The 18722-nt window shown below is 40.4% G+C and overlaps 1 pseudogene; it reads left to right on the top strand.

The window, feature by feature from the left end:
- The window catches only part of LOC127486825 (vomeronasal type-2 receptor 116-like), a 55486-nt pseudogene extending 37264 nt beyond the window's left edge, over positions 1-18222 (top strand).
- The last annotated feature ends 500 nt before the right edge of the window (positions 18223-18722 follow it).

Genomic DNA, 18722 nt, shown 5'->3' with positions numbered 1-18722 from the left:
AAACCAAGAATAAGAGAGGGAAGAGATGTGCAATTCAGGACATGCTCAAGCTGACTTACCTCAAATGGTAGAATTAGAAACAGAGAGGGAAGAGATGTGCAATTCGGGACTTACCTCAAACGGTAGAGTTAGAAACATACCAGGGGATTCCAATTCAATCCCATCAAGGTGGCATGTACCAATGCCATCTCACTAGTCCCAGTGATCAATTTCTGTTCACAATTGATCATAATGATAGGACTAAGAACCAAAGGGATCACATAAACAAGAATAGTGTCTGCAAATACTAGCTGATAGAATAAAAAAGGGAGAGAATGATCCAACATGGGAAGTGAGATACACAGCAGACCCACAGAATGGCAGATGTCCTAAACAGCACTCTGGCCTCAGAATCAGCCCTTAAGGCATGCGGATCCAGCTGAAAAGCCCATGAGAGTATTTCAGGAATGGAAAGCCAAGACACTCTGGGGGAAAAAAAAAACTTAAATGAAAGATCTCTGCAAGTGAGATCCCAGTGGAAAGAACAGGTCATCAAAGAAGGAGGTACTTTTCTCTGAAGGGAGGAGAGAACTTCCACTTTGACCATGGCCTTGTCTAAATGTGATCAGAGTCGGTGAACTCAGGGGGCTTCCATAGCCTTGGCAGCTCATGACAAGAGGCTAGGATGATTACTGATGCCATAAACAAGAGTGTCAATTTGTTAAGTCAACAACAGGAGTCACTGTGCACTTACTCCTCATGTAGGATCTCTGTCCTTAGTGTGCTGTACATTGAGATTTAATGCTATAATGAGTACTCAAACAGTATTTTTCACTTTATGTTTCTGTGTGGGAACAAACTGTTGAAATCTTTACTTAATGTATGCTAAAGTGATCTTCTGTATATAAAGAGAATTGAAAATGAATCTTGATGTGAATGGAAGGGGAGAGGGAGTGGGAAAGGGGAAGGTTGTGGGTGCGAGGGAAGTTATGGGGGGGGAAGCCATTGTAATCCATAAGCTGTACTTTGGAAATTTATATTCATTAAATATGAGTAAAAAAAATTTGCAAACTATGCAACAGATAAATGGTTGATAACCAGAATCTACAAAGAAATCGCGCAACTCCGCAACATCAAAACAAACAACCCACTTAAGAGATGGGCCAAGGACCTCAACAGACATTTTTCAAAAGAGGAAATCCAAATGGCTAACAGACACATGAAAAAATGTTCAAGATCACTAGCAATCAGGGAAATGCAAATCAAAACCACAATGAGGTTCCACCTCACCCTGGATAGAATGGCTCACATTCAGAAATCTGCCAACAATAGATGCTGGCGAGGATGTGGGGAAAAAGGGACACTAACCCACTGTTGGTGGGAATGCAAACTGGTCAAGCCACTATGCAAGTCAGTCTGGAGATTCCTCAGAAATCTGAATATTACCCTACCATTCAACCCAGCCATCACACTCCTTGGAATTTATCCAAAGGAAATTAAATTGGCAAACAAAAAAGCTGTCTGCACATTAATGTTTATTGCAGCTCAATTCACAATAGCTATGTTTCTGTGTGGGAGCAAACTGTTGAAATCTTTACTTAATGTATGCTAAACTGATTTTCTGTATATAAAGAGAATCGAAAATGAATCTTGATGTGAATGAAAGGGGAGAGGGAGTGGGAAAGGGGAGGGTTGCGGGTGGGAGGGACGTTATGGGGGGAAGCCATTGTAATCCATAAGCTGTACTTTGGAAATTTATATTCATTAAATAAAATTAAAAAAAAGAAATCCAATACTAAAAAAAAAAAACAAGAATATATATCCCACCATGATTTTAAGTGGGAAAACCCTGTCCTGTGAAATTATTAACAGAAGGAAGGAGGTAGGAAGAAAGGGAAGGGGCAGTGAATGCTGAGGGTCTCCACTCAGATTCCTACCTAGGGCCAATATATCCATCCCTACCATTGGATTTATTGACTTCATTGTATTCACAGCTCAGTATCTCAAAGGTAATTTCCACAGCACCAAGAAGTGTACTGTCCAAGGTGGCATCCACAGGTGATAATGTAGATGTGGGGATTTAAAAACCTGGACATTTGCTTTTCCTTTGGGACATCACAGAGGACCATGCCTTCCCTAAGTTTGCTAAGAGTGTTCGAGGCTCAGTTCCAGTGAAATGGGTGTTCCTGGACTCCATCATCCAAACCTCCCTCACTCACCTGCACTGAAAGATTCCTTCAGAAGAATCTCACTGAGTGTTCTATTTACAATTCCTGACATCACAGATTGTTTTTCCTAACATTTTGGTTTGAGAGGCAGAAAGAGACATAACAGAGGTCTTCCATTCATTGGTACACTCACTAATATGCTGGGAGTCTGGCAATTGTAGGCCCTGGGTATAGGAATTCTGTTCAGGTCTTCCATGAGGGTTAACTATTTCAATTAATCAAGACATTACAGCTGCCTCCCAGGATCTGCATTAGCAAATCAGTGATTTATAAGACCCAGTACACACCATCAGCAATATAGGCCCATTACTGCCAAAAAAAAAAAAAAAGACTTCAGTCGCATAAGAGGATTCTAAGCTGGAAAAATTATTTCACCAAAATCAGAGTGAGTAATTGTGATTTTCATGACAAGTTATGTGATGTTGTGAAAAGAAATGAAATCCAGTGTATCAGGAGATCCATACAGACTTTGTCATGGTTTACATGCCACATGGGTTCTATCCCACATTTGGGTGAGAGAGAGCAGGATATTATCTTGGTGGTATTGCATTCAGAATTGATGCCTTCCCAGTTTGCACTGCAGGATGTGAAGAGAAAATAGGGATATGACACATTTTCATGCTATCACCTTTATTCCAAAGGCTAAGGACATGAGAAGCATGGTGTTCTTTGTGTGCAGAATAACAGAATTCAGCTATCTCTAGAGCAATCTTTCTTTTTACCCAGTAACATTCTCCTCAAAGGCCTCCCTTGGAGAGAATATCTCAGCCTTACCCCAACAAAGATAATTCACAGTCATGACTACTTTGGCTTTCAGATCACCTATGGCCCTTTCGATCCTCTGCTAAATGATAAAGACCAGTTTCCCTCACTCTATCAGATGGCCACCAGTGACAGCTCTGTGGTCCATGGAATGATCTCCTTGTTGCTGCATTTTGGCTGGACTTGGGTGGCGCTCTTTGTATCTGATGATATGAAAGGAGAGCAGTTCCTTCGGAACTTCGAGACAGAGATGGTAAAGAAAGGTCTCTGTGTGGCCTTCACACAAAAGCTCCCTGCCACTAAGAGACTGTATGCCTCCACTGATATCACTTTCATGACTGGGATCAGCCTTTCTTCTGCAAATGTGCACATACTCTATGGTGAAGTAAGGAGCCTCATCAATGTGGACTTTGCAGGAGGATACTTTTTAACTGTGGGCAAGGTGTGGATCATGGTAGCAAAGTGGAACATTGTTGTGCATGAGACATACCACGTACTGCACTCTTTCCATGGAGGCTTCTCATTTTCACCACACAAGGGGGAAATCCCAGGCCTCAAACATTTTCTCAAGACAGTGGACCCTTCCCACTACCCAGAAGACTTTTACTTCACTAAACTATGGTTTCACATTTTCACCTGCCTACCTTCTGGGTCGCTATGTGGAGAAATAGGAGACTGCCCACCAAACACTTATTTAGAGTTTTCCCCAGGAGACATTGACATAATGACCATATCTGACTCTAGCTATTTCATCTACAATGCTGTGTATGCAGTGGCCCATGCCCTCCATAAGATGTTTCTAGAGAAAGTAGAAATGGGATCTCCAGGAGATGCAGCTCAACCTAAGCTTCTCCCTTGGCAGGTAAACCTCCTCCAGAACAGGACAGGCATGAAGCCCTAATATATTTGCACTTTTTTTACTGAAGTAGAACTCCATGGTTTTTGTCATATACTGCCAGATAAGGTTTAAAAAGTTAATCAAATTCTCAACTAAGTTTCTATAGGAGAGCTGAGTGGAAAGAAACCCACATGGTATCAATTTTAAGCATTAGTGAGATATAAAATTCTAAGTATAGATAATTTAACACATATAACTCATGTGTTTGTCTTGTTTTGGATCTACAAGGACTGCTAGACATCTTCAATTTTAGAAAAATGTATATCTTTAAAAAACTAGACTTATGTCAAATTTTAAAAGCATTAATATTCTGACTTTTAAGTTTACTTTGTTGAACCCTAGAAGAAGCTCAGGTAAGAACACAACTGGTTACCATCATTAAAATTATCCTTTAGCACACCCATCCATGACAGACCCATGTTTAAGTGCAAAGCTTACCTTCCCTAAAGCCCCAACTAAACCTCCTTCCTGGTCATGGATACAGCAGAGTGCATGCCTAAGCCAGCTAATATAATTTACTGTTTGTATCAAATCACTTCCCATCATTTCTTCAGGCAATGATAGAATAGTTCCCCTCACATGAACCCATGACATGGTGACCACCCAAACCCAACTAAGTCTCTCCTAAGAAGAATCCCTGAGGATTATGAGCCTGGGAAGTGACTGCTTAGTGCATGTACACCACTCAATAACCTGTAACTTGAATTCCATTTCTGGGATTTCTTCAATCTCATTGTCTTCACAATCTAGTATTGAAGTGTTGTGTACTTTTGTGGCCATCATAGTGTCTTTCTTATTCTGTTTCTTGAACTGGTGCATTTGTTGATCGTCATTTGTGGAGATACTAGTTGGTTTCTGTGTTTTATCACTGTGGTGGCTTTCATCTTTGGACTATGTGTGGATTAATGGAATGTCTGCTTCCAGGAAATCCCTAGAGCTTTGTGGTAGATATGTCCAGGAAGCTCTTTTCAGTGTTCCAGGGTGAGGTTTGTAACTGAGGTGACACACCCAGGTTTGGCATAGTAAATCTCTATCTCTTTCTCTCTTGTTTTTTTTTTTTTTTTTTGATCAGATAGGTTTGTTTTTGTCTGTTGGTGTAGACTCAGCTGAGCTCCTCTACTCAAAGGAGACCAGTTACTGGGTGCTAGCTCCAGTGTGTATATTATTTGTTTGCTCTGCCATAAGGACCACACAGAGGATCTGTGCAGTCCTCGGTGTAAGCTCAGATTCTCCAACAATGTCCCTGGCCAGCTCACCAGGGAGCCCTGATCATATGGCACCTCCAGCAGTGAGTGCCCAAAGTCTCAGCCACAGGCTGAGTCCTCTTATATGTTTGTCTTGTTTTGGATCAACAGGGACTGCTGGAAATCTTCAGTTTTAGAAAAATGTGTATCTAAAAAATAGGCTTATGTCAAATTTTAAAAGCATTAATAATGTGACTTTTAAGATTACTTTGTTGAACTCTAGAAGAAGCTCAGGTAAGAACACAACACAATCCTGCACACAAGCCTCCCACAGTCACAAGCACTCAGCCCCCTGTCCTCCTCACCAGACTCAGGAGTCTCTGCTTGGCTGTTTGCTGGTGCAGCTGTTATGTATGTCCAAGGTTATGCCTGTTCTCTATCAGCTTGTTACAGGACACAGTTGCAGAGTAATTGGAAAGAGAGAAAACATGCCCCCTACTTTGTTTATTTTCCTGTAGTTTGGCAGGTACACTATCCCCCATGGGACTCCAAGCTGGATTCCCTCTAAGCTCTTCCTGCAGCTTTTCGCCAGTTGCTTGGCTCCTGCGGATTGGTCTCACCTCACTCTCCAACACTGGTGCAGAGGCTCTCAGCTGCTGGGGTCCTGAGTTGTGCATGTCCTTACCCTCCACATAGGTCCACTGTGTCCCTCCAATTTGTGTAGAATTTCCTCTGCTGTTTTCTTCCTAACACTTCCCTGAGCCTGCAGTCCTTCTACTTTTTCTTAAACTATGTTCTCCTAGACTACAGCAGCCATCACCCTCCCTTCTCCACCATTTTAATCCCATCTCTAGCACCTAAACTTGAATGCTGTACATCTTACAATTATGTTTGTCCTCTAGCTTCACCCACTCCTGAAGAAAATCCAGTTTAGGAACAGTGCTGGAAGTGACATATCTTTCCATGAAACAAGGCACGATGTGGTACAATATGATATCCAGAATATTGTGAATTTTCCTGTGGGCCTTGGGTTGATGGTCAACATTGGAAAGTTTTTCTCTAAGAGTTCACATGATCAAGCCTTGGTCATCAATGAAGAGATGATAGAATGGCCTATTGCATTCAAAGAGGTATGGATCCCTTTCAATACCACAGGCCTACATAGAGGTCTGAGTAGAATCTTGGGAGTAGATTAATTACGAAGCCTTTATGTAAGCATCAGAGTCTCAGTTCACATCATGGTTTCCAAATACATGGTAATACTTATATATGTAGCTAATCCTTACATATTTTTATATATATATATAATCCTTATTATATATATATTATAATCCTTATAATATATATATTACAATCCTTATAATATATATATAATCCTTACATATTATATATATATATAGGTAACCCTATATATATATATATAAAATATATGTAGGTTATCCTGTATATAGGTAATATATATTATGTATTCTTATATATAGAGAGAGGTAATCCTTATATAGTCTTAGGTAATGCATGTTGAATGAATGTGCAACTTGGAATAATCTACTGATTTATTTTTAATTTATTTTTAATTTTATTTATTTTTGGCGGAGCCAAGATGACGGAATAGTGAGGGCGCGCACCGATAGTCCGGGAAAATTTAGTTTAATAAAAGGGGAGTTACGGTAGCCGCAGAAAAAAGAACCAGGAAAAAATTGCACGGGAATCGTGAATCGGAGGCCTACTGGGAGAACAAGGTCGCCCACCGCGCGGAAGCCAAGTCGCGGGACCGAGCCGCAGAAGCCCCAGTGCTCCAAGGCGAGTGCATGCCACACAGAGAACAGCGGGGAGACTTGGGACGCTCAGGGCTCCGAGTCCACACATCGGCGCTGGAAGGGGAGGTGAGCTCAATAACCCGAGACACTGGTGGGGAAACGGGGGTCAGAATCTAGAGGGGGGCCGGAAAGTGCAGCAAACTCACTACTGGAAAGAAGGAAAAAAAAAAAAAAAAGCTTCGGGGTTTCTCTTCCCCCTAACCTTGCAAAGGTTACAAGGCTGCAAGGCTAGAAGAATTCCCAAGAGACAAAGAGCAGGCCTGCTCTCTGAATTTACATATCAATGGGGGAGAGCTAAGGAACTGAGTCACTACAATTCAGTAGCCTAGGCAACCCAGTGGGAGTCCAGAGGAGCCAAAGACTGGAAGCTAAATACCATCAATTCTGCACAGCCCTGCCCTGCGGTGTTACTTACCCCCTGAATAAATAAAATAAAGAAAGAAATAAAAAGAGAGAGATTTACCACACATAACCTGAGGGTGTCACCTTTGCACACCCTTAACCTGGAAGAACCAGGCAGAGCTCTCAGGCCGCACCCATCTCAAGCCTCCAAGGCTCCTCCAACAGCAGGCAGTCCACTTAACACGGACACAGTATAAATAAAAAAAAAAAGAAAAAAAAAACGCACAGTGACACAAGAAGAATTAACTATGCCGAGTAACAAACACAGAAATAGAGGGAGCAAGATCAACGATGACACTATGATGCCTCCAAATAAGCAAAACACCCCAAGCCAAGAGTATGAAGATGATGAGATAGAAGAAATGCAAGATACGGATTTCAAAAAATTTATGATAAGAACATTTAGAAGTTTTCAAAAGCAAATCCTTGAACTACAGAAATCCTTAATGGACAAGATTGAAAATCTCTCTCGTGAAAACGAAATTTTAAGGAAGAGTCAAAATGAAACTCAGAAACTAGTAGAACAGGAAAGTGTTATAGTGAAGAGAAATCAAAATGAAATGAAGAGCTCAATAGATCAAATGACAAACACATTAGAAAGCCTTAAAAACAGAATGGGTGAAGCAGAAGAGAGAATATCGGACTTAGAAGATAGAGCACAGGAAAACATACAGTCAAACCAAAGAAAAGAAGAGGAAATTAGAAACCTAAAAAATATTGTTGGGAATCTACAGGATACTATTAAAAAAACCAACATTCGAGTTCTAGGAGTTCCTGAAGGCATGGAGAGAGAGAAAGGATTGGAAGGCCTTTTTAGTGAGATACTAGCAGAGAACTTTCCAGGTTTGGAGAAGGACAGAGATATCCTAGTACAGGAAGCTCATAGAACCCCCAATAAACATGACCAAAAGAGATCCTCACCACGACACGTGGTAATTAAACTTACCACAGTGAAACATAAAGAAAAGATCCTAAAATGTGCAAGAGAGAAACGTCAGATTACTCTCAGAGGATCTCCAATCAGACTCACAGCTGACTTCTCATCAGAAACCCTACAAGCTAGGAGGGAATGGCGAGACATAGCACAGGTGCTAAGAGAGAAAAATTGCCAGCCCAGAATATTATATCCTGCCAAGCTCTCATTTGTGAATGAAGGTGAAATAAAGATCTTTCATAGCAAACAGAAATTGAAAGACTTTGTGGCCACTCGTCCGGCCCTGCAAAAGATACTTAAAGATGTGTTACACTCAGAAACACAGAAACACGGCCATCAATATGAAAGAAGGGAAAGGAAGAACACCTACCAGTAAAAGAGCATGGGAAGCTCAAAGCATATACTAGAAAATATTTCCGGGAAAATGGCAGGGCAAAGTCACTACGTATCAATTGTCACATTGAACATTAATGGTCTGAATTCTTCAGTTAAAAGACACCGTTTAGCTGACTGGCTCACAGAACACAACCCAACTATTTGTTGCCTACAAGAAACACATCTCTCTAACAGAGAGGCATGCAGACTGAAAGTGAAAGGTTGGAAAAAGATATTCCATGCCAACAGAAACCCAAAAAAAGCAGGTGTAGCCATATTAATATCAGACAAAATAAACTTTAATACAAAAACTGTTAAGAGAGACAAAGAGGGACACTATATAATGATTAAGGGTTCAATTCAACAGGAAGATGTAACTATTATAAATGTATATGCACCTAATTACAGGGCACCGGTCTATTTAAAAGATATGTTAAGGGACTTAAAGGGAGATTTAGATTCCAATACAATAGTACTGGGGGACTTCAATACTCCACTCTCAGAAATAGACAGATCATCCGGACAGAAGATCAACAAGGAAACAGCAGATTTAATTGACATTATTGCCCAAATGGATCTAACAGATATCTACAGAACTTTCAACCCTACATCTACAGACTTCACATTCTTCTCAGCAGCGCATGGAACCTTCTCTAGGATTGACCACATACTAGGCCATAAAGCAAGTCTCAGCAAATTTAAAAGAATTAGAATCATACCATGCAGCTTCTCAGACCACAGCGGGATGAAGCTGGAAATTAGCAACTCAGGAAACCCCAGAAAGTATGCAAACACATGGAGACTGAACAACATGCTCCTGAATGAACACTGGGTCATTCAAGAAATCAAAAGAGAAATCAAAAACTTTCTGGAACTAAATGAAGACAACAAGACAACATATCAAAACTTATGGGATACAGCAAAAGCAGTATTGAGAGGCAAATTTATAGCAATAGGTGCCTATACCAAGAAATTGGAAAGGTACCAAATAAATGAGCTTTCAGCGCACCTCAAGGACCTAGAAAAACTGCAGCAAACCAAACCCAAATCTAGTAGGAGAAGAGAAATAATTAAAACCAGAGAAGAAATTAACAGGATTGAATCCAAAAAAACATTACAAAAAATCAGCCAAGCGAGAAGCTGGTTTTTTGAAAAAATAAACAAAATTGACACCCCATTGGCCCAACTAACTAAAAAAAGAAGAGAAAAGACCCAAATCAATAAAATCAGAGATGAAAAAGGAAACGTAACAACAGACACCACAGAAATAAAAGGAATCATCAGAAATTACTACAAGGACCTGTATGCCAGCAAACAGGAAAACCTATCAGAAATGGATAGATCCCTGGACACATGCAATCTACCAAAATTGAACCATGAAGACATCGAAAACCTAAATAGACCCATAACTGAAACAGAAATTGAAACAGTAATAAAGGCCCTCCCAACAAAGAAAAGCCCAGGACCAGATGGATTCACTGCTGAATTCTACCAGACATTTAAAGAACTAATCCCATTTCTTCTCAAACTATTCAGAACAATCGAAAAAGAGGGAATCCTCCCAAATTCTTTCTATGAAGCCAGCATCACCTTAATCCCTAAGCCAGAGAAAGATGCAGCACTGAAAGAAAATTACAGACCAATATCCCTGATGAACATAGAAGCAAAAATCCTCAATAAAATTCTGGCCAATAGAATACAACAACACATCAGGAAAATCATCCACCCAGACCAAGCGGGATTCATCCCTGGTATGCAGGGATGGTTCAACATTCGCAAATCAATCAATGTGATTCACCACATTAACAGGCTGCAGAAGAAAAACCATATGATCATCTCAATTGATGCAGAGAAAGCATTTGATAAAATTCAACACCCTTTCATGATGAAAACTCTAAGCAAATTGGGTATAGAAGGAACATTCCTCAATATAATCAAAGCAATTTATAAAAAAACCCACAGCCAGCATCCTATTGAATGGGGAAAAGTTGGAAGCATTTCCACTGAAATCTGGCATCAGGCAGGGATGCCCACTCTCACCACTGCTATTTAACATAGTTCTGGAAGTTTTAGCCAGAGCCATCAGACAAGAAAAAGAAATCAAAGGAATACAAATCAAGAAGGAAGAAGTCAAACTATCCCTCTTTGCAGACGATATGATTCTGTACTTAGAGGATCCAAAGAACTCTACTAAGAGACTATTGGAACTCATAGAGGAGTTTGGCAAAGTGGCAGGATATAAAATCAATGCACAAAAATCAACAGCCTTTGTATACACAAGCAATGCCATGACTGAGAAAGAGCTGCTAAGATCAATCCCATTCACAATAGCTACAAAAACAATCAAATACCTTGGAATAAACTTAACCAAGGACGTTAAAGATCTCTACGATGAAAATTACAAAACCTTAAAGAAAGAAATAGAAGAGGATACCAAAAAATGGAAAAATCTTCCATGCTCATGGATTGGAAGAATCAACATCATCAAAATGTCCATTCTCCCAAAAGCAATTTATAGATTCAATGCAATCCCAATCAAGATACCAAAGACATTCTTCGCAGATCTAGAAAAAATGATGCTGAAATTCATATGGAGGCACAAGAGACCTCGAATAGCTAAAGCAATCTTGTACAACAAAAACAAAGCTAGAGGCTTCACAATACCAGATTTCAGGACATACTACAGGGCAGTTGTAATCAAAACAGCATGGTACTGGTACAGAAACAGATGGATAGACCAATGGAACAGAATTGAAACACCAGAAATCAACCCAAACATCTACAGCCAACTTATATTTGATCAAGGATCTAAAACTAATTCCTGGAGCAAGGACAGTCTATTCAATAAATGGTGCTGGGAAAACTGGATTTCCACGTGCAGAAGCATGAAGCAAGACCCCTACCTTACACCTTACACAAAAATCCACTCAACATGGATTAAAGACCTAAATCTACGTCCTGACACCATTAAGTTATTAGAGAACATTGGAGAAACCCTTCAAGATATTGGCACAGGCAAAGAATTTCTGGAAAAGACCCGGGAGGCACAGACAGTCAAATCCAAAATCAACTATTGGGATTGCATCAAATTGAGAAGTTTCTGTACTGCAAAAGAAACAGTCAGGAGAGTGAAGAGACAACCGACAGAATGGGAAAAAATATTTGCAAACTATGCAACAGATAAAGGGTTAATAACCAGAATCTACAAAGAGATCAAGAAACTCCACAAAAACAAAACCAACAACCCACTTAAGAGATGGGCCAAGGACTTCAATAGACATTTTTCAAAAGAGGAAATCCAAATGGCCAACAGGCACATGAAAAAATGTTCAAGGTCACTAGCAATCAGGGAAATGCAAATCAAAACCACAATGAGGTTTCACCTCACCCTGGTTAGAATGGCTCACATACAGAAATCTACCAACAACAGATGCTGGCGAGGATGTGGGGAAAAAGGGACACTAACCCACTGTTGGTGGGAATGCAAACTGGTCAAGCCACTATGGAAATCAGTCTGGAGATTCCTCAGAAACCTGAATATAACCCTACCATTCGACCCAGCCATCCCACTCCTTGGAATTTACCCAAAGGAGTTTAAATTGATAAACAAAAAAGCAGTCTGCACCCTAATGTTTATTGCAGCACAATTCACAATAGCCAAGACCTGGAACCAACCTAAATGCCCATCAACGGTAGACTCGATAAAGAAATTATGGGATATGTATTCTTTAGAGTACTATACCGCAGTAAGAAACAACGAAATCCAGTCATTTGCAACAAAATGGAGGAATCTGGAACACATCATGCTGAGTGAATTAAGCCAGTCCCAAAGGGACAAATACCATATGTTCTCCCTGATCGGTGACAACTGACTGAACACCAAAAAGGAAACCTCCTGAAGTGAAATGGACACTATGAGAAATGGTGACTTGATCAGCATAGCCCTGACTGTTAATGAACAACTTAATACATTATCCCTCTTAGTAGTTTTTCTGTCTGTTCTACTTAATATGACTGGTTTAATTCTGTAATTATCACACAGTTATTCTTAAGTGTTGAAAATTAACTGAAATGTGATCCCTGTTAAACATAAGAGTGGGAATAAGAGAGGGAAGAGATGTATAATTTGGGGCATGCTCGGGCTGACTTGCCCCAATTGGTAGAGTTGGAAACATACCAGGGGATTCCAATTCAATCCCATCAAGGTGGCATGTGCCAATGCCATCTCACTACTCCAAGTGATCAATTTCAGTTCACAATTGATCATAATGAAAGGACTAAGAGTCAAAGGGAGCACATAAACAAGTCTAGTATCTGCTAACACCGACCGATAGAATAAATAAAGGGGAGAGTGATCCAACATGGGAAGTGAGATACTCAGCAGACTCATAGAATGGCGGATGTCCTAAATAGCACTCTGGCCTCAGAATCAGCCCTAAAGGCACTCGGATCTGGCTGAAAAGCCCATGAGAGTATTTCAGGCATGGAAAGCCAAGACACTCTGGCAAAAAGATCTCTGTGAGTGAGATCCCAGTGGAAAGAACAGGTCTTCAAAGAAGGAGGTGCCTTTCTCTGAAGGGAGGAGAGAACTTCCACTTTGACTATGACCATGTCTAAACAAGATAAGAGTCGGAGAACTCAAGGGGCTTCCATAGCCTTGGAAACTCATAACTGGTGCATAGGGAGATTACTGATGCCATAAACAGGAGTGTCAATTGGTAAAGTCAACAACAGGAGTCACTGTGCACTTACTCCTCATGTAGGATCTCTGTCCTTAACGTGCTGTACACTGAGGCTTAATGCTATAACGAGTACTCAAACAGTATATTTCACTTTGTGTTTCTATGGGGGTGCAAACGACTGAAATCTTTACTTAATGTACACTAAACTGATCTGTAAAAAAAAAAAAAAAAGAAGGAAAGAAATTATCAATTCCCAACTTGACTCTCACTGGGATTAAACATGACAATAGGTCTGATCTGATTTCATCATCATTTAAAAAAAATCATCTATTATTTTTCACTTTATGTTTCTGTGTGGGAGCAAACTGTTGAAATACTTACTTAAGGTATACTAAGCTGATCTTCTGTATATTAAGATAATCGAAAATGAATCTTGATGTGAATGGAAGGGGAGAGGGAGTGGGAAAGGGGAGGGTTGTGGGTGGGAGGGACGGTATGGGGGGGGGAAGCCATTGTAACACATGAGTCGTACTTTGGAAATTTATATTCATTAAATAAAAGATAAAAAAAAATATTTATTTGAGAGGTAGAGTTATAGCAGTGAGAGGGAGAGACAGAGAGAAATGTCCTCCATCCAGTGGTTCACTCCCCAAATGGCTGCAATGGCCATGCTGTGCTGATCTGAAGCCAGGAGCCAGGTGCTTCCATCCAGTCTCCCATATGGGTAAAGGGGTCCAAGGACTTGGGCCATCTTCTACTGCTTTCCCAGGCCACATCAGAGAGCTGTATTGGAAGAAGAACAGCCAGGACTAGAACTAGTGACCATAGGGGATGCCAGTGCCAAAGGTGGAGGATTAACCTAATGTGCCACAGCACCAGCCCCTGATTTATTTTTTTTAATTTGAACACATATATTTTGTAGATGTTTAGTGAATAGAATGAAGGCTATAAATGAAAAGAAATAGAGAGATTAGTGTATAGACACATAAATACTAAATATATCTATATATTCTGAAGACCTTAATCACATATGGTGAGGGTCTTTATGTTGTGATGCATGATGAACACAGTGGACTATGGGTTGACTTATCATTCACCTCTTTGTAGATAGCATTTCCTTTTTTCATTTCACATGCTACTCAGTCTTCCACAATTTATTCTACATAACATCTTGATATTGACAATAATTTGTCATGTTTCCAAAATATGATATTTTCTGCATGACCAAATATAACAACAATGCATTGGACCCAAGTGATGTGTTTATCTCTAAAATTAATGGCCTGCCTGAATGGAAAATATCAGAAATGTACTAAACACAATTATTGTTTCGTAACACATTCTAACCATTTCTATGTTGACCTGAATTTTTCATAGTTACTCTCAGTGATGTGCCTCCATATCATGTCTTTTGTTTCTTTTATCTGTGCTATAAAATATTCTAATCAACTAAGTATGAGTTCATGGTCAATTTTTTCTCAGACATTCTAGTTTTCAGAATCATTGCCACATAGAAACCCACATTAAACATATTTTGGATATAGTGGTTCAATAAGAGATAAATGGCAGGGGATGTTAGTTGGTGATGTGTGAAATAAAAGTGGTTAAGTACATTTGTAATATTTGGTACATGTTGACAAAGTACACTGATGACCACAGAAGCTCCAAGTTAGCCACCTAGCTAATGATGACATGGCAGGGGTCGGAGGAGACACAGAGATGACCTTAAACTGAAGGTCACATTTTCTGTTGTGAGGGGTTAAGCATTGAAATTCTATCAATGTGGCCAATAATCAAGATGAATGTTTCTACTTTTTCCTTTCAGACTCCTCAATCTGTGTGTAGCCAGAGCTGTGGCCCAGGATTCAGGAAAGTGCCACAGGAAGGAAGACCTGTCTGCTGCTATACTTGCACTTTTTGCACAGACAGAGACATTTCCAATCAGACAGGTAGAAACCGTATCCATTTCTACTGATATCTCCACTGTCATAATTATACTACTCAGCCAAAAAAGGAATGAAATCCTGCCATTTGCAACAACAGTGATGCAACTGGAAGCCATTATGCTCAGTGAAATAATCCAGTCCCCAAAAGATAAATATCATCATATGTTTTCTCTGATATTTAGTAGTTAATATAGACTACAAAAAAGCATTGCTTAAGAATTAAATTGACATCTTAGGATTTCATTATGTTTTTAGCTCTTTTCTATACCCCTGTGGAACAGTGTGCTGTTTCTACATTTTACTTCTTGAACATTATGGCTAATGGTGCATTAAGTCTGTGGTTATAAAGCAATTGAATTTGTATTATTGTAAAAGTTAAAACAAGAAAGGAAGGAAGGAAGGAAGGAAGGAAGGAAGGAAGGAAGGAAGGAAGGAAGGAAGGAAGGAAGGAGGAGTATTCTGGGAGGGAAGGGAGGAGGGAAGTATGGCTACCATTTTAGAGTTGTTTCTATAAAATATATGAAATCTGTTCTCTTTACATTGATAAAAATTTAAAATAAGAATAAATAACCCAAAGTGAATTGTGATTGGGAATGTGATGGGAGAGAGAGTGGGAGGTGGGGGATGGGAGGGTTGCAGGTGAGAGGGAGGTTATAGGGGGGAAAAGCCACTGTAATCCAAAAGTTGTACTTTGGAAATTTATATTTATTAATTAAAAGTTAAAAAAAAACAAAAACAAAAACAAAAAATGAAAAAAACCAAGAATTTTTGTAATGAGATTGTAGTGAACCATTGCTATGAATACAAACATTCACTTGTTATCTCCATACATCCATTTTATGATCGCTTGCTATGTCTACCACATTATGAGTAGACTGGTTTCTGGTGGCGCTCATCCTTTTGGGCTTAATTGTGCTATTGATTTGACAAGACATCTTATTTTACCCTCCAATTCTGAGAGAGGCAGTCCTAATCTGAGCTCTTCCAATGGGCTGTGCTTAAATCTAGGCAATACATGTAAAAAGCATCACCACCAAGCTTAGTTATGCTTCCTTAGAAGAGCAAATCCATGTATTTTCATGCATAAATGCAATGTACAGGGACGGTGCAAGTTGATACAGAAATGTTTTATTACTCTTGTACCATATTTAGCATTATGCGTGTGAAATATGAAGACAATATATAATCATAAAGGATGCAGATTGGCATCATTAAAAAGGGTCTTTGCACAAGATAAACATTTAAGGAATTACCTATGAAAGCCAAATATATCAAATTATGTAAAGTAGACATACACTAATTAGAAAATGCTTCCATTATTCAAAATACAGAGCAGATAATACTTTTTAAAAGATTTATTTTATTTATTTGAAAGACAGAGTTACAGGGTCAAGTAGAGACAGAGAAAGAAGTCTTACATCTGCTGGTTCACTCCCCAGATGGCTGCAATGGCCAGAGCTGCACTGACCAGAAGCCAGGGGCCAGGAGTTTCTACCAGGTCTCCCATGGCAGGTGCAGGGGCCCAAGGACTTGGGTCATCTTCTACTGCTACCCCAGACCATAGCAGAGAGCTGGATCAAGGGGCAGCTGGGAATGGAACCGGCACCTGTATGGGGTGCTGGCCAGGGCATTAACTTGCTGAGCCACATCACCGGCCCAAAAATAGTTTTTATTGCTCAAAAATAATAATTCAATGACCATTAATGCAGCAGTAGAAAGCACTTAATTTTTCACACTTCAGAGAAAGAATACATTTATCAGGTGTAAAGATTATAACAAATAATTTATCAGAGTGATGTGCAACACCCACTAAGTATATGAAACAAGAAACAAAAAAAAAAAATTACCATCATATGGGAATTCGTAGCTCATCACATAGGTGCTTGTGTGTGTCCAGATTGTCTCTGAGACAAAAGCTAGGAGCACCCACTGATTCTAGGAAGAGAGCATTCTCCCTGGATTGGGAATGCAGAGTTACCCTAGTGCATCTTGGTATATGATAGAGTCAGTCTGTTCTCAAAGTGGCAGTGCAAAAGTGACGCCTTTCCTGGACAGAAAAAGGCAGCAATTAAGTATCAATCCTGAGTCTCTCTTTTTCCTCAGATGCAGAGCAGTGCATCCCATGTGCAGATCACGAGTACCCAAACATGGAGAGAAACCACTGCCTCCCCAAGCTGGTGACCTTCTTAGCCTTTGAGGAATCCCTGGGGATGGCTCTGGCCTGCATGGCTCTGTGCTTCTCTGTCCTCACAGCTGCAGTCCTCTGGGTCTTTGTGAAGCACCGAGACACTCCCATCATCAAGGCCAATAACAGGACCCTCAGCTACATCCTGCTCATCGCCCTCCTCCTGTGCTACCTCTGCTCCTTACTCTTCCTTGGCCATCCCAACACAGCCACCTGCCTCCTCCAGCAAATAGCATTGGCCTTGTGTTCACAGTGGCTGTTTCTACTGTGCTGGCCAAACCATCACTGTGCTTCTGGCCTTCAAGCTTACAAAACCTGGAAGAACTATCAGGCGATTGCTGGTATCAGGAGTTTCTAACTCCCTCATTCCCATCTGCTTCCTGATCCAACTGGCTCTCTGTAGCATCTGGTTGGGAATCTCTCCTCCCTTCACTGAGTTAGATACACACTCTGAGCATGGCCATATCATCCTGGTGTGCAACAAGGGCTCGGCCACTGCCTTCTACTGTGTCCCAGGCTACCTGGGTTCCTTGGCCCTGGCAAGCTTCACTGTGGCTTTCCTAGCCAGGAACCTGCCCGACACATTCAATGAAGCCAAGTTCCTGACCTTCAGCATGCTGGTGTTCTGCAGTGTCTGGGTGACCTTCCTGCCTGTCTACCACAGCACCAAGGGGAAGGTCATGGTGGCCGTGGAGGTCTTCTCCATCTTGGCCTCCAGTGCAGGGCTCCTGGGCTGCATCTTCCTCCCCAAGTGCTACATTATTCTCATAAGGCCTGAAAAGAATTCTTTGAAAGACTTAAAGAAAAGAGCAAGTTCTAAGGGATTCTAAAGATTTCCACTTGTTTAGCTGTCACATATTCAGAGTTTAGGACCGATAATCCAGACTGAAGTGGCATTTAAGCTATATGAAGGAAATGAAATTGATTTTTCCTTTAAATATAACTGGTGGGTTGGGTGTTTAGCCTAGTGATCTGAGAGAATGGCATCAGTTTCTGGCTCTGGTTTTTGCTCCTGACCTGGGCTACTGATTCCTAGGGCCCTGGAGGAAGTGGTGAATCTTCATGTAACTTTGTCCTGGCCATCCATGTAAAATTCTTGGGTCTGACTCCCTGTTGTTGGTTGTAGCCTCGACCCAGGAACAAGCACTGGGGTTGAGGAGGTATGAGGCATTGAATAGGATTTCTCTTTGTCTCTATCACTAAACTTCTTTTTCTCTCCCTCTCAGAGTTAGTAATGGAGTTTAGGGAAAAATTTTAAATTGAGTAAAGTAAATCATGGTGTAAATCAAACCTCGGATGTGCATCAAGGCTATAACAGCAATGTTATTTT

The sequence above is a fragment of the Oryctolagus cuniculus genome, chromosome 16 (assembly GCF_964237555.1).
Source record: "Oryctolagus cuniculus chromosome 16, mOryCun1.1, whole genome shotgun sequence".
NCBI classification, from domain to species: Eukaryota; Metazoa; Chordata; class Mammalia; order Lagomorpha; family Leporidae; genus Oryctolagus; species Oryctolagus cuniculus.
This window is presented reverse-complemented; position numbering and strand designations above follow the sequence as displayed.